This window comes from Pimephales promelas, chromosome 18 (assembly GCF_988280905.1).
Source record: "Pimephales promelas chromosome 18, fPimPro1.hap1.1, whole genome shotgun sequence".
Lineage (NCBI taxonomy): Eukaryota > Metazoa > Chordata > Actinopteri > Cypriniformes > Leuciscidae > Pimephales > Pimephales promelas.
In genome coordinates this window covers 9,783,251-9,799,134 of record NC_142786.1, presented here as the reverse complement: position 1 = coordinate 9,799,134, position 15,884 = coordinate 9,783,251, and the positions used below count along the sequence as shown (strand labels likewise).

The 15,884-nt window shown below is 35.9% G+C and overlaps 1 long non-coding RNA gene across 1 annotated transcript in view; it reads left to right on the top strand.

Moving 5' to 3' along the window:
- LOC120483487 (uncharacterized) overlaps window positions 1-3,872 on the top strand; it is an 89,369-nt gene extending 85,497 nt beyond the window's left edge. The window contains exon 5 of the long non-coding RNA XR_005623605.2: window positions 3,603-3,872. This is a non-coding gene — a long non-coding RNA (uncharacterized LOC120483487). The remainder of the gene's footprint in view (window positions 1-3,602) is intronic.
- Window positions 3,873-15,884: the final 12,012 nt, after the last annotated feature.

Sequence of the window (15,884 nt, the reverse complement as noted above, 5' to 3'; positions counted from 1 at the left end):
TTTTATCTTGACGTTTTATTTTAGCATTTTAGTAGTTCTAAATGTACTTGGTTAACGAGATAAAAAGAGAACAATATTAGTGAAAATCATTTTTGATAAGTAATCTGAGCTGTGATTTTTAAAACAAAATTAAAGATAAACATTACATAAGCATTTATGCATTCCTGGTCCCATTGTAATTCAGTTAAATTATTGTTAAAAGTGTGAAATTAATATTTAATATTGTGTATTTAGTATACAAATGAAATTAGCAAGAAATATTTCAAACAAAATTGTATTAAATACAGTACAATACATCATCTGAGATGTGATGGAAATTGCATGTTGTTGATTCATAAAAAAAAAAAAATCACAATGTTAGTGAGAGCATGAAAAGTGTGTTTTATTTAATAGTTTTTCCTCAGTTAAAGAAACACCCTTCTATTTTTCCCCCATACATCTCTGAAATTCTTTGAAAGTCATTTGCATAAGCTATCAGACTTTGGGAATATGTTCTAATGTACTAATTAAAACGTAATTAAATGTCCTATTGAGACCCAAGCACACTAGCGAAACACTATCTGAGAGTGAGATTCTAAGAGAGAACGTCGTCTGTGGATTGAGCGCCATTAAATGAGCCCGCTCTCGATAAACACTCTGAACAAAGCGCTGCCCATTTATGCAGCGAGTCATATATCACACAGGCTGAGATTAATTCTCCCTGGGCGTTAACTGGGTCTCCTGCCTCCAGTGTGTCTTTAGGCTAGTTATGAGTTGGGATCGTACAGGAAGTGCTCTGCTAGTTTGTCCTAGCATGAGGCTAAACACACAGATATTTGACAGCAAAGTCAGCATTAAACAAATCGTGTTGATAATGTTTGATTTTTTTTTTTGCTTGGCTTTCAAAGGCTAAAATTCTTATTGAGAATGTTTTTTTTTTTTTAGAATCAGCAGTTTTTTTAGTTGCTGGTTAACTATGTGAATAAGTTTAGATAAATATGCTCAAGTACTTTACACATCACTAACTAGAAAATGCAGTTTGACAAACTGTTTGTTTAGCAGGAATTTTCTGTACGGTTTATTCAATGAAGAAAAGTTTAAAAAAAGGAGAGGCAAAAATGTGTTTGTTCCACTTTCGCACACACTCATTCATTATTTTGAAACACATTGCAACACCAGAGGACAAAAAGCATCAGGTTTTATGAATTAGCAGTTAAGTGTGAGCATATTTTTTCCCTCTGATGTCCTACTTTTGAGATCCTTGTCCTGCTGAGGGTGAGTGGAACAAGAACTCATTGAAGATTCTGTGCTGAGACAGAGACCTTCCCCTGGTACATTCTTGTCTGTCTGTTACATGCTAAGAGGATTCGGTGATATCACTGCTCTTTTTCTGCATACACACTCGGATAAATCAGGCTCGTATTTTGCTGTTTGTGAAATGCATGGATAATAAGTTTGCACAAGTGATGACCACATCTATTATCTGTCCATCCATCCATCCATCCATCTGTAGTCACAGTAGTCAACAGTTTTAATAATATTCAGTCATGCTGCTGATAAAGCTAACTAAATAGCCTTGTTGTAGATGACAATTTCATAATTAAGATTTTAGATATCTTTTCCTAGTTAAAGTAGTTTTATATATTAGATGTCAAGGCATGTGAGTGTAAAACAGCATCTGAAATGCAGTAAAGTTGTCTTCTCAAATCAACGGCACATTTGGCTACTAAAAATGAGTTAGTACTTCCATTAATACATTTTTTTGTTTATTTTCACGCTGATGACAGATTAGGTTTTAATGGCTCCATGCCAATTATAAGACGGTTTGATGTCATTAATTTTAGGCCATGTCTACATTCAGCATCTGTATTATAATAAACAGTGGAAAACAACAGTTAATTCACATGATAATGCTCATTTGTTTGTTGGTTAATTAATTGCGCCTGGGCAGTTTTTTTTTTCTCAACACCAATAAACCAACAATAGTTTTCAAATCACCTGAAAAATGAGTCCAAGGACGAGGCGGCCCGGAGAAAGGCGTGGTGCCCAGCCTGAAAAACGATCAGCCGCATTGACCAAGATGAATGGAGCTCAGATGGGTTTTAATTAGTGCAGCTGGGCTCATTAATTATAAACCCCCAATACAAATATTGTTATATTTGAGGAAATTTGTGATTTATTTTATTTGGTTGGCTGTTAGATGGAGATGAATGGTAGTTGTTCGTAAATGTTGCAGGGACACAAAAGCAGATGAAAAGAGAGAAAAGAGAAGATCAGCCACAGGGCACATCGGTTATTATTCCGCGCACAATCAAGTGAAACAAAAGGGAAGTAACCGCAAATAACCAACGAAAAGCTGCGGAACAATCTCACGACTGCCTTTAATCTTAAGGGTGAAGTTTTACATGATCCAAAACACCCCTGGAGCTTAAATATGTTGTGAGTTATAAAGCAATCCAAACTAATATGATCCAAACTAATTTCTCACAGAATAACATAGAAATTAAGTATTTTTAATAATTTTTAGCTACATTTACAATGGCATCAAAATGTACACTTAAAAAAATAAATCTATTTGTGCATATATTTTATACAATATATGAAGAGTTCATGCAAAAGCCTCTAAGTGCCATTTGAGATTTTCTTCTAGAATGATAATTTTTATCAAGCTTGTATATTTAAGTTCAGTGATTTCACTTAAATGGCAATGATAATTACCTATTAATTGTTATTTAAGTGAAATTACTGAACTTAAATATACAAGTTTGATAAAAATCATCATTAAAGAAGAAAATTTCAAATGACATTTATAGAGGCTTTTGCATCTGAACTCTTCATATATTGATAAGTGGCATTTATATAAAAATACATAACAATTTTTATGTATATGTATATATAAATGCCACTTTTCTATATTGTATATAACAGTGCTACAGATATATACGCACTGTAGCACTGTTACAATATACATGAAGTGTCATTTATTTATAAAAACATATATACATGTACATACAGGTGAAGCTCGAAAACTTAGAATATCATGCAAAAGTTCATTTATTTCAGTAATTCAACTTAAAAGGTGAAACAAGTATTATATTTTGTAGACTCATCACATGCAAATTGAATTGTTATAATTTTGATGATTAATGAAAACCCCAAATTCAAAATTAGAATATTGTTAAAAAAGTTTTCATATAGCTGTAAGCCATAATCATCATAATTATAACAAATAAAGGCTTGTAATATCTCACTTTGCATGTAATGAGTGTATATAATTTATTAGTTTCAAGTTGAATTACTGAAATAAATGAACTTTTGCTCGATATTAAAATTTTTCGAGTTTCACCTGTATATACAGTATACACACTGTAGCACAAAAGAGTTTGTAAAATGTTTCACAAAGCTAATTCTAAATTCTGTTTTGATATTTTCTAAAGCAGTGACTCCAGGCATTCGAAAAATCTAAGTGTCCAAAAGTGAATTTTTGGCTACTGTATTTGACCGCATTTATTAAATATGCATGTATAGCATACAGTGCCATTATTTCAAAGAACTTTCTCTTTTGAATCTCCATTTAGTAACATTTATTTTTTTTCTTCACATTTCCCTTCTCTTTCCTCCAGTATTTTTTTCCTGCTTTGTCTACTTTGTCCAACAAACTTCACTCTTGTTCGCGTCAGCTGCATTGGTTGTGTGTGAGAAATGGAGCTGCGGTGAATCACGGCGCTCTGATTCGTCCCAGCCCAGCATGACTGTGGAGCGCCTGCCGGAATCCAGTGGAATGTGCCAGAACTGAAGCCTGCTCGGCCCAGTCATCCTTAGCAGGGAGACATTAGTTACGATACATTATCTGAATGGCCTGCCATCTTTTCAAAGTAAACCTCATGGATTTTAGCCTGTCTCTTTTTATTTATTTTTTTACTCAAGTGCGCTAGCGCACACACACACACACTCAGAAGCGTGCACATTCGAGTGGACACACGGGAACACCTATAATAGGCTTACACGACCGTGGTTAACTCGCACACCCTGCAATTACAAACATACACACACACACACACTCACTCTTTATGTGGACCCCCACCACACCCCACCCCCCCTGCTCACACTCCTTGGGCTATAATAAATTTCTTTGAAACATGACTCTACACATGAGGGGATGGCAATCTAGAGAGCAGAAATTAAAATTTCATTATTTACTGCACTTGTGTTGCAGGGTGCAATTAGTATCTACAGAGCATGGAGCAGGAATATTTAATCCTTTCTTTCTTTCTCTATCTCTCTCTCCTTTTCACCTAGAAAAAAGTGTGACCATGGTAACTGCTGCTATGACTACTGCATTGACCTTAGGACATAGTGGTAAATTGTGTTTTTTCTTCCTTTCAGAGTTTTTTCTTTTCTTTTCTGTACACTTAAGCAGTGAACTAAAAAGAAAGAAAACGAAAGAAAAATAACATCCGGGCATTGGATTAAATGCAATCATTGTCAGCCCACAACCATGCCATTTATCAGTGTACTGTTTTGGACTATATAATAAGTTTCATATATTAATACAATTTTTCATGTTACACCACTGCCTGAGATTCATGACCAGCAGGTGATCTCAGGTGATCATTGAATTACGTGACCTGTAATGGGAGAGAGAGAGAGAGATATGGATATGGGAAATGGAGGGCGGAGCGTGCCGATGTTCTTCGGTTTATGTGAGCAACAATATACTGTGTATATTCGAGAAAATGTTTTAGGTGGTGTTATTTGTCATTTTTTCCTTCAAAAAGTTTTCTTTTTGGGAATTGGGAACTTGTTCAAAACATGCTAAATTACACTGTTGCATGATGAACTATATTTTATGAACTTATATTTTGTTTGTCATTGTTATAGTAGGAAAAAGTTCACAAATAGGAAACTACAAAAAAAAACTGTTTTTAAATATAGCAAATTCAGTTTATTTTGCATTAAATTCGAAATTTAATATAACATAATTGTTAGCAGTTCAGAATAACAGTATTTAATTGGAGCTTATTTCAATAGAAATTGAATACCAATTTGTTAAAATTAAGATCACAGATTTGCATTTCATCATAACTATTGAAGGAAAACATTGAATATTATTAAAATTAGCAGAATTAATCACCAAGAAACAGAATCTATAATATTTCAGTTTTACTAAATATGTAAAAAAAAAAAATGTAGGTTTAATCAAAAAACTATTTTCAATGAGGTCTTAAGTCTCTTATATTCATATTTTTTAAAAAAAAATATTTTTTTCTACCTTGTTACTTTACAATATAATAGTTTTCTTCTGTGAATATGGCCACCTCACAATCTCACGTGGACTCTTAAGGAGCATGTCCTTCTCTACCTTTCCTTTTTTCTCCAATTTTTGCTCTGAATTAGCAATTATTTTGTGGCCATAAATTACGTGATATGTGTTCAAATCCACTTATAGTGGGAATAACGGCCATGGCCTTATTCCCTTGAAGCCGTTATCCAAATGTTAACTCCTTGAAAATATTTTACTAAACAGTCCCTAATTCGTTTACGATCGACGTGACTTCTAGCTCAACCCTTACCCCTGTCTGATCCCCGTTCTGACGGCTACTCTGACAGCAACAGTCTCTGTCTGGTCTGAGCTCATTCATATGATTCATACTGATTGTTCTGATCGTCATAGTCATTTTCAAGAGGTGTTGTGTCTGTGGTTTTAAACATTGAAGCTTTCTTTAGAGCCGATCAGCCCTTTAAGTGAAATTCTGTGCCAAGCATCAAGCATGATCACTGTGATATCCCTCAGTCTTTAACTGATGATCAGGTACAGCTGTAGCAGAAAGTCACAAGTTTCTGTTGTCAAAGGTATCTCTTAGCATCTTCCTGTAAGAAAATGCTAAAAAGGAAACAAAACAAATCTATAAAAAAACAAACAAAAAAACCCAAATGAAACAAAACGAGTTTCCTCTGTACTCTAAATCACTTGTTTCCCTCTGGCATAATTAAAATCCAGGCCACAACTGTTAATTTCCTCGATGTGCAGGTCTTATTAGCTTCTGTACTGGAAAACGGCAATAAAAACAACAATAAACTGTGTTTTTAGATGATAAACGAGAGGTTTGTACAGCAACAATGTTTTCTTCGTCTTATTCCTTACCCCCGAGACAAGGCATGCATAAGTATTAATAAGATGACTGATATCAGACATACAGGATTAAACGATGATATCTGATCTTGTAAAAAATGTATTACAACTCATCTTACTTGTTGTTTGTGAATAAAGAGAGTGATTTTTAATAATTTGGGGAATTATGAAAACATTGGCATGCAAGACAAACAATTGCTTATTTAACTGACTGTTAAGCATATTTACACACAAAAAATAGCACTGCCATACTTATTCTCATTTATTTTTTAAGTATCTGTTTTAAATGTGATTAAAAACATTTGAAGCACTACACAATAAGGTTCCATTTGTTGGCATTAGTTGACAACATTGGTTAACATGAACTAACAATGAAAAATATTTCCAAAGCATTTATTAATCTTATTTAATGTTAATTTCAACATTTACCATTATTAAAATCAAAAGTTGTATCTGTTAATATTATTGGTAACACTTTACAATAAGGTTTCACTTGTTAACATTATTTAACTACATTAAAGTTATCATTAACTACATTTACATTTTACATTTAGCTTACAATTGCTATGCATGTCAGAGGTCGCACACCTCTGGAGCAACACAGTTGGTGTCTCACAGTGGATTCGAACCCGGGTCTCTCACCAAAGGCATGTGTCTTATCCACTGCGCCATCACCACCCATGGTAACTAACGAGAAACAACACTTTTACAGCTTTTATTATTCTTAGTTGCTGTTAAATTCTACATTTACTAATACATTATTAAAATCAAAAGTTGTATCTGTTAAGTAAGGGATAATGTTCTTCCCCCTGAAGGGGTTTATTCTGCGATAACAACTGTCTGGACGTACATTATCCCGCTTATTACACGACTACTTACCACACAAGTAAATAATTAGACAAAATATTGACTTGAGTAGAAATATTTGATCAGGTCTTTGAACTTGAGCTTGCTAGTAACTGCTTTCTTTGTGAAAGCTTTGCGTTTAAACTAGACAATCATTTAAGGGATATACGGTACAATCATACCACTTATTTCATGGCATTTAGCTACATAAATAATTATGGGAATAACAGACATTGATTTAAGATGAAATTGTTTTAAAAATCTTACCTGATTGTTATCTTATCCATTAGAGTGTACCAAAAAATCTTTGCAAAACGGCAGCAGCTGCGTTTGAATGAAACAAGACAGCAAGTCTGCTATACCCGGATGACATAATTAAATAATTGTACACAAAACATTGATTTGAGTTTCAATATTTTATTAGCTCTCCAAGTGCAAACCTTACACAAAGAAAAACCATTCCTAGCAAGTGTATAGCACATACCCGGTTAAGCCTGTGTAATCAGTTTTTACCAGTTGTTATCGGGGAATAACATAACGCTGGATGGTGCAATTGACCAATCAGAATAAAGTAATCGACAGAGCTGTGTAATAAAAATAATAATAAACTTTATTTTATATTGTGTCTTTAAAAGTAGCATCTCAAAGCGTTTCACAAGAAAAAGATCCAATAAAACATTAAAGGACAACTCCGGCGCAAAATGAACCTTTGGTCTAATTACACATTGTTACCTAGTCAACCATTATCTGAGATTTGTTTTCATGATTGCCGACTGTAAATAGTTTTATTTCTAAAAACAGTTTAGCCTATAATGCTAGTATAACGTTAGTATATAGGGCATAGAGTAATGACAAATAAAAATCGTTTGTTATTACCACGATCAATGCTCAAAATAGCCCCACAGTAACACGGTAGCATAATAAGGGTCCCTACATTCAAACCGAAGCATTGAGAACTTTGTCAGTGTCCATACAGTTTAATAAGAAGATATTTTTTACACACCGTCAACTTCGCGAATACAGGAAGAAGCCATCTTTGAAAAATAGTCTCTACCAGTCGATCTACGAGCGCCGATCCAAGTGCGCTGGTGAGATGTGAATAAGGTGATAAGGTGAGCGCGAACAGTAGTCTACATGTACATATTGAAGAGGAGAAAATGGTTTGTGTTTGTGTTTCTTCCGGAATAACGGACCATATGAAATTCTGCACAGTTCAGCGCACTTGGATCGGCATTCGTAGATCGACTGGTAGAGACTATTTTTCAAAGATGGCGTCTTCCTGTTTTTGCGAAGTTGACTGTATGTAAAAAATATCTTCTTATTAAACTGTATGGACACTGACAAAGTTCTCAATGCTTCGGTTTGAATGTAGGGACCCTTATTATGCTAGCGTGTTAGTGCGGGGCTATTTTGAGCCTTGTTAGTGGTAATAACAAGCGATTTTTATTTGTCATTACACTATGCCCCATATACTAGCGTTATAGGCTAAACTGTTTTTAGAGATAAAACTATTTACATTCGGCAATCATGAAAACAAATCTCAGATAACGGTTGACTAGGTAACAATGTGTAATTAGACCAAAGGTTAATTTTGCGCCGGAGTTCTCCTTTAAACAAACAATGTATTAACACTAGTATAACCGAGGTAATGCGCTGTGAACAAACATTGAAGAATTGTATTTTAATAACTAACATTAGCAAATATAAATAAATGCAATAAACATATATTTCTCATGGTTCATGTTCCCTAATACATTAACTAATGTTAACAAATGTGACCTTATTGTAAAGTGTTACCATGTTATTTAATGGACCTAAGCTAATGTAAACTAACAATGAACCGTTGTATTTGTGATCGAGCATTAACAAAGATGAATAAATGTAACTAAAGTATTGTTCAGTTTTAGTTTGTGTTAGTTATTGCATTAACTAATGGAACCTTATTATAAAGTGTAACCAAAAAGTTTGACTCAATAGATAAATTGTACATTTGACGAATAAAAGGAACAAATTCACATGTGATGGAACCCCAGTCAAATTTAGAAAAAGTTATATTATTCTACATAAAGGTGCTCCACCCTCATGTCGGTCACCATATTGAGATCACATGACCAGGTGAATATGAACCCTGTTATTATTGGACTTTTGAATGTGAAATAAATTATTTAAGGGTGACAAATACTCATGCAAATAGAGTATTTCTACTTTACAAGATCCATTGATATAAAGTCCAAGATTGTCACTGTCACTTTAAGATTCTCAATAAATACTTCAGCCAGTTACTCATTAATTGACTATCGTGGGCTGTCACATCACCGAGAGCTGGTCTGAGTGAAGAGATGTCGGCAGGCAAACGAGATGTGATTATATCTTTCACTGCTTTTGTTACCCAGTTTAGCTAATAAGTACTTTTCAAACCGTGCTATCATTTTGCGCTCGGTCGGGGAGCGCATGCCAGCGATGTTAACTCGAGTTCCCACCTCAACACTGTTATTAAAGATCTCACTCAGCTCTTCAGGGAAACTCACCTCAGTCGTTCACATCCCAACTCAACCGCCGTATCCGATGGAGGTTTGCTTTGTGTTCTCAAGCCTTGCTCATTCTCTACCTGTCCAATCTCACCATGCTGTGATGTGACAATAGGTCTGAAGAAAAGGTTTTTCAGATTTGGGCCGTTTCTGGAAACTTTTTTAAGTGTGAACTGAATCCATAATTGTGGAATTTATTTTAAAAATGGGATTTTTGTGGGATGTGGACTTTTAATTGACTATGATCTGTTTGTTACACTTTACTGATTCAAAGTACTCAATTCAACAGTTTTTGCTTTTATACAGAAATATTGCTACCAACCCCAAAAGTATTGGTACTGCCTACTGGAATTTTGATACCGTGACAACCCTTGTGGCTTGAATGCACAATGTTAGCATTAATGTTCTGACTAGTTTAAAATTTAAAGGGATGGTTCACTGTGAAATTAATTTTTGATATATTTTAGCTACCCTCAAGGGCATCCAAGACGTAGGTGTCTTTGTTTCCCTTTTGACATTTTTCAGTCAAACCGTTGTTGTCAGTCATACACTGGAGGCTAAGGGGGTCCACCAAAAAGGATGCACAGAGAAGTCAAAATTAAACATGATTTAATGACTCGTAGATGTAAGTACACATTGATGGTCTAAGACACGAAACGAGCGGTTTGTGTGAGAAAACAAACAGTATTTATATCGTTTTTACCTCTTGTAATCATAGCCATGACAAAATGATCTGATGGCATGGGCGCTTCGGTCTGCGCATGCGGCGGAAAGGATCGCTTGCGCGCTTACGTCACTCTTTGTTTAAACAGAGATTTCGGAAGTTTTACCTTTCACTAAACATATTTAGATATACGGGAAAGCGCGTATATCTAAATATGTTTAGTGAAAGGTAAAACTTCTGAAATCTCTGTGTGAACATTGAGTGACGTCACACCAAGCGATTACTTCGGGCGTAACATTGAACTGATACAGTTCGGTTCAGTTGGACATTGCACAACTGATTCAGATCACTTGAACGTCACTGTGATTACACAAGGTAAAAACGATATAAATACTGTTCGTTTTCTCACAATAACCGCTAGTTTCGTGTCTTAGGCCATCAATGTGTACTTACATTTACTGTACGAGTCATTAAATCATGTTTAATTTTGACTTCTCTGTGCATGGTTTTTGGTGGACCCCCTTAGCCTCCAGTGTATGACTGATAGACAACAACGGTTTGACTGAAAAATGTCAAAATTTAAAATACTGTGGAAACAAAGACACCTACATCTTGGATGCCCTTGAAGTAAGCTAACACATCAAAAATTAATTTCAAAGTGAACTATCCCTTTAATAGCTTGTCTTCAAGTGGTTTGATGTAGAATTTTTATTGATTTAGTCTGGTGATTGTAGCACCAATATTTGATAGATAGTCTGAGTTTATGGGACTTAAGCCGTGACCCGTGAAGCTGTGACCCGGCATTTGTCCTGGGATTGTTTGATTTCGGTTCATTCACACTGCCAGTGATTTGCCGGGATCAACCCGTAAAAATCCCGGAAAGACACATGACGTCAGGATGAGACTTTCAACGTGCATGTCGAAAACATGTACATACACAAAGCTGGTGATCCATCTCAGCTTCAGCGCGGATAGTGAGGAGCTTCTGGTCTCTGCTTCGTTCCAGTTTGCAGACATTTGTTCGTCATTTCTTTGTTGACTTGATGACGAACACAAACTTTCTTCTAAGAGCAACAGAGTCGCCCAATGGTACGAGTGTCATCACTATGACACACCCCTTACGGCATTGGTCCTTGCTTTTTTTCACACAGCGCGTGTTCCGGGGCTGATTCCGGCAATGTTACTAGGTCCCCAACCCGGCCGGTTCATGCCGGTATGAATCCCGGGTCGTGTTTGCGTTCACACAGAAGGCGTTCTGGCAATTTCCTGGCAATTTCCCTGGATCAACGCGCTGTGTGAAAGGGGCTTTAGTTGTCAGTATGGTAAAAAAAAAAAAAAAAAATGTGACTTACTTACTTTTGCCTGGTTTCAGGCTGGCTTAAGCCTAGTACCAGACTTAAAATATGTCCGTGCCATGGTTTTGTCACAAGATGCACTCTGGTAGTGTATTCTAGGGGGGCTTTTTTACACTGGGCTCGTTTGCTGCGGTCCGAGCCCAAAATCGTTTGTTCCCGGCGGCCCACGCAGCGTTTTTTTTTTCTGGTTTCACACTCAACTTGATTCTATCGAACCTTGGTGCGTTTGCGTGCATATTATGTTATCGCAAACGTGCACGGCGCATGATAGAAAACAGAACGCAGGTCATTATTGTCTTTTTTATTAATTCGCTGCTATTATGCGCAGTTGAGTGAACAATACAGGTTTATTGTGCGTGTGTCACATAAGGTGGCCTTCTGCTGCTTGCAAACGGACTCTGAGGAGACAGTGTATTTCCAAATTTGGTGCCCTGATTCTACGCACAATGCACGAGTACACTGCAGGATAACTCTCGCTCGTATCCAAGGTAGGCCTCCTGAGACGCATCTAGAAAGCAAATTAAATGTCCTAATTTTACTAAGGCCTACTCCTAGCTTAATCTAAGCCCTGTCTGTGAAACCAGGCCTTTACCTCACATTGCAACTTGATTTCTCATAATTTCAAACTTGTTTTAAAACAGGCATTGCTTCTTTAATAGTTTTTTCTTTCTTATAATTGAGACTATAGACCTGATTGACTAAACAGACCAAATTAGCGTGGGAGCACAATTCCAAAAAAGCTCAGATGGGAGTGGAAAGCTCTGCGTGTGATCTACGTGCAAATTAAAGAACACAGACGCAGCTGGACATTTCCATAATGACCAACACAATCTACCAAGAGCAGTACAAACTAGCGTCTGGTTTAAGACATGCTTTTTTGGACGTTAAATAATGGCGCAAATACAATTAAATTGACTAGAGGAAACCTTATGGATCACCTTGCATGATTCATTTAAATACTCCCATAAATTTTGTTTATGAAAGGGAAACTCCTACAAATGCATATGCAATAAGGTCAGCCGCAGAAATAACCCCTTCCACGCTTTCAGCGCTAATTTTATCTGTTAGTAAATGACCCTTTATATCTCACCTATGTGACTTTGTCTCACCTTGAGCTTGATATTAGACTTCCTTTTCTTTATTTAGCAAGTTATGACAAAAGTTATGAAGTTAAGATCGTTATGAGTGGACAGAATTTTTTTTTTTTAATCATAAAGTAGCCTCATAGCATTTCGCAAATTTTTCCTGTTTTCTTTCTGTGTGGCAGTGTTAGTTTATGCAGTATTTATTAATATTTGGAATAATTAGATTTTGTTTAATTCACTTTTAATTTTATATTTTCAGTTTAATTTGAAGTTTTAGTAATATTATTTATTAATTTATTTATTTTATTTCTGTTAGCTGCAGGAACCATTTCTAATGTATGATTTTTTTTAAGTTGAAATATTAATCTTATTCCAAATTTCAATTTTATTCGAATTATTGAAAATGATTTCAAATGGTTTTAGTTAGCACAGCTGTTTTTAGGATTGTGTTTTGTTCATTATTGTTTTGGTTAGGCTCTGCTCCTGTTCCCTATCACTGTATGTGGAACTAATTTCTGTGTTTATTTACTGTTTAGCCTGCCTTCGTAGTTTGCTTCCTTGGTAACTCATTAGTTAATCATTGTGTTCAGCCGTCCCTGTTTAGTTCCCTCATTTAGTCTCTGTATATAGATATTCTCTGCATTGTTCAGTTCTTTGTCTGGTCTTGTTCATGTTAAGTGGTTGTGTGTGCTTAAATCTTATTCGATCCCCTGTGTTTCTCTCTGGTGGATTTAATAAAGATTTGTTTGTTTGATACTCCTTCATTGTGCGCTCTGTATATAACACACTACTTCTGTATGGTTATTTTCTAATATGGTATTGCTGACTTCCCATTTTTTCTCCCTTAATAGTAGAAAAAAATGATAAACTGTGTTTGAGTGTTTGATAAGTCAGCCAGCTGGCCTTTTTCTGTCTATGTGGCCAGTCATTCGACTGAATAAGCAAAGTCGACCAGATATAATGTAGATTTCTAATACTTACTCAGTTTGAGGCCATGAACTCCACTGAGTTTTACATATTTGTTAAGGCGTAGCCTAGACTAGTTCTTGTTTAAAAAAAAATGGTAAAATGGTAAATGGACTGCATTTATATAGCGCTTTCATAGACCTAATGGCCACCAAAGCGCTTTACATTTGCCTCACATTCACCCATTCATACACCGACGGCGGTGCCATGCAAGGCGCCAGCCTGCTCGTCGGGAGCAGCTGGGGTTAGGTTTCTTGCTCATGGACACCTCGACACTTGGTCAGGTGGAACCAAGGATTGTAGACAACCCACATGAACCACTAAGCCACTGCCGCCCCAACTTTTAGATTAGTTTAATTCAGATATTCTTGAATGAGTTTGGGCTAATAGACGTCCTTACATCTATTGCAGTTAATTTGACTGTTACTCGCCAATCCCTGGGGATTTTAAGGTTAGAGGAATTTTCTAATTTAGATTAGCATGAGGGTTAAGGTGAGCAGCATCTGGGTTTCACACCAGATCTCTTGGTGTCCTATCATGCTGTGATACCGCAGTGGAAAATAGCACAAGTCTGTGTCAGACGCTTTCAGGTAGAGTGACAGCACTGTGCCGTGGTGTGGTCTCTCTCTTCCTGCCTCTCTCTTTTCTGTGTGCGTGTGTGTGTGTGTGAGAGAAGATGTTCTGGGCCTGCAGGGGGGCTGAACTGCCAGCTGCCTCATCGTGCCTTTTAAATCACACTCTTCACACACTTCACTCTTCTGACAGCTACTGACACACTGCGTATGTCCTCTGTCCTCCCTCGTTCACTCCCTCTCTCATTCACTCTCTTTCTGTCCCTGTATCATCCTTCCGATGCAGGGATTCAGGCTCCTGGCTAATCTCAGCTGTGTTTAGAATACACTTACCACCCTTCACTATAGATTTAAAGAGACAGTTCACCCAAAAAGTCATCGTTTACTCACCCTCCAGTCTTTCCAAACTTGTATGTCTTTCTGTTTTCTTCAGAACACAGGAGGAGGCAGATTAAGCTTTTTTTTTTTTTTATATTTAAAATCTTTAAATGAGCAACAGATGGAAATTTAATCTGTTAAACAAAAAAAAATCTACCCTAGATGTATTTGTTGTATTCCTGAGATAAGTTGTGATGCTTAATGTGTGAATTAATCATTCTTTTGAGTCTTGAGTGGATCGTTTTTATGAAATTTATGACTGGATCAATCAGTCCTATTTGTGAACAATTTATTCAGACAGGTTTTGTTTACTGGATCAACTGTTATTTTTGTTTTTTGTTCACTACAAATAGGATACCGCTACTGCAATAATTCACAAAATAATCATCAATATTTTCTGTAAACTCAGGGTGAGTAAATGATTACATAATTTTAATTTTGGGGTGATATATGAATTTAACAGCAGTCTTCTGTTCAAAAGTTTGGGGTCATTACATTTTTTAGACTTTTATTTATCAAGTATGGATTAAAGGAATAGTTCACTTAAAAATGAAAATTAATTTACTCACACTCAAGTTTCAAACCTGTATGAATTTCTTTCTTCTGCTAAACACAAAGGAAGATATTTTGAAGAATGTCAGGAACCAGAAAGTTGATGGACCCATTGACTTCCATAGTGTTCCAAATTCCAAATATTTGGGGTCCATCAGCTGTAACTATATTAATAACCTTCTTTTTACAGATATGTTGTCTGGTGGTTTAAAATGCTTTAAATTCCTCCATGTCTTTATCATTATAGCTGCAGTACAGACTTCACTGTTCTTATAAAATGATTACGATTATTAAAACTTTATAGTTCTAGTTATCGTCTTTGCTGTGAACATGCCTTTACGGTCACTGCGAGTCTGCTGATTCGCAAACACTGTTAATTTTATTTTTTATATGTATATATATATATCATGTAAATGATGGTTATATAGTGTGTAATGCAGCTTTATGGATTTATTAGGACACTGTGGATGTTCTAATTTACCTCTGCTTTTCATTTAAGGTAGTATTGCCCAGAGGTTCAATTATTGATCAAGCCTTATTAATTTAGTAGAAAGGGTTTAAGGGTGGGTTTTGAGGAAACCCTTGACAGTGGTGAGCATGTAGAAGTGGTTATCCCTGGATTTAGGGCTTTGTTTTTAGACTTTCAATGTGAACGTCGCATGTCGGCCCAGTCTCTTTCTCAGGATCTCTTTTGAAATGAGTTAGAGGAAGACTTCATGGATTTCAGGTTGTTTTTGGATCAAGAAATGAGTGCTTGCTCTAATATGTGAGTCTGAGTTTTTAAGGACATGCAAAGAACTTATTGTATTAGAGAGTATTTTTGTGT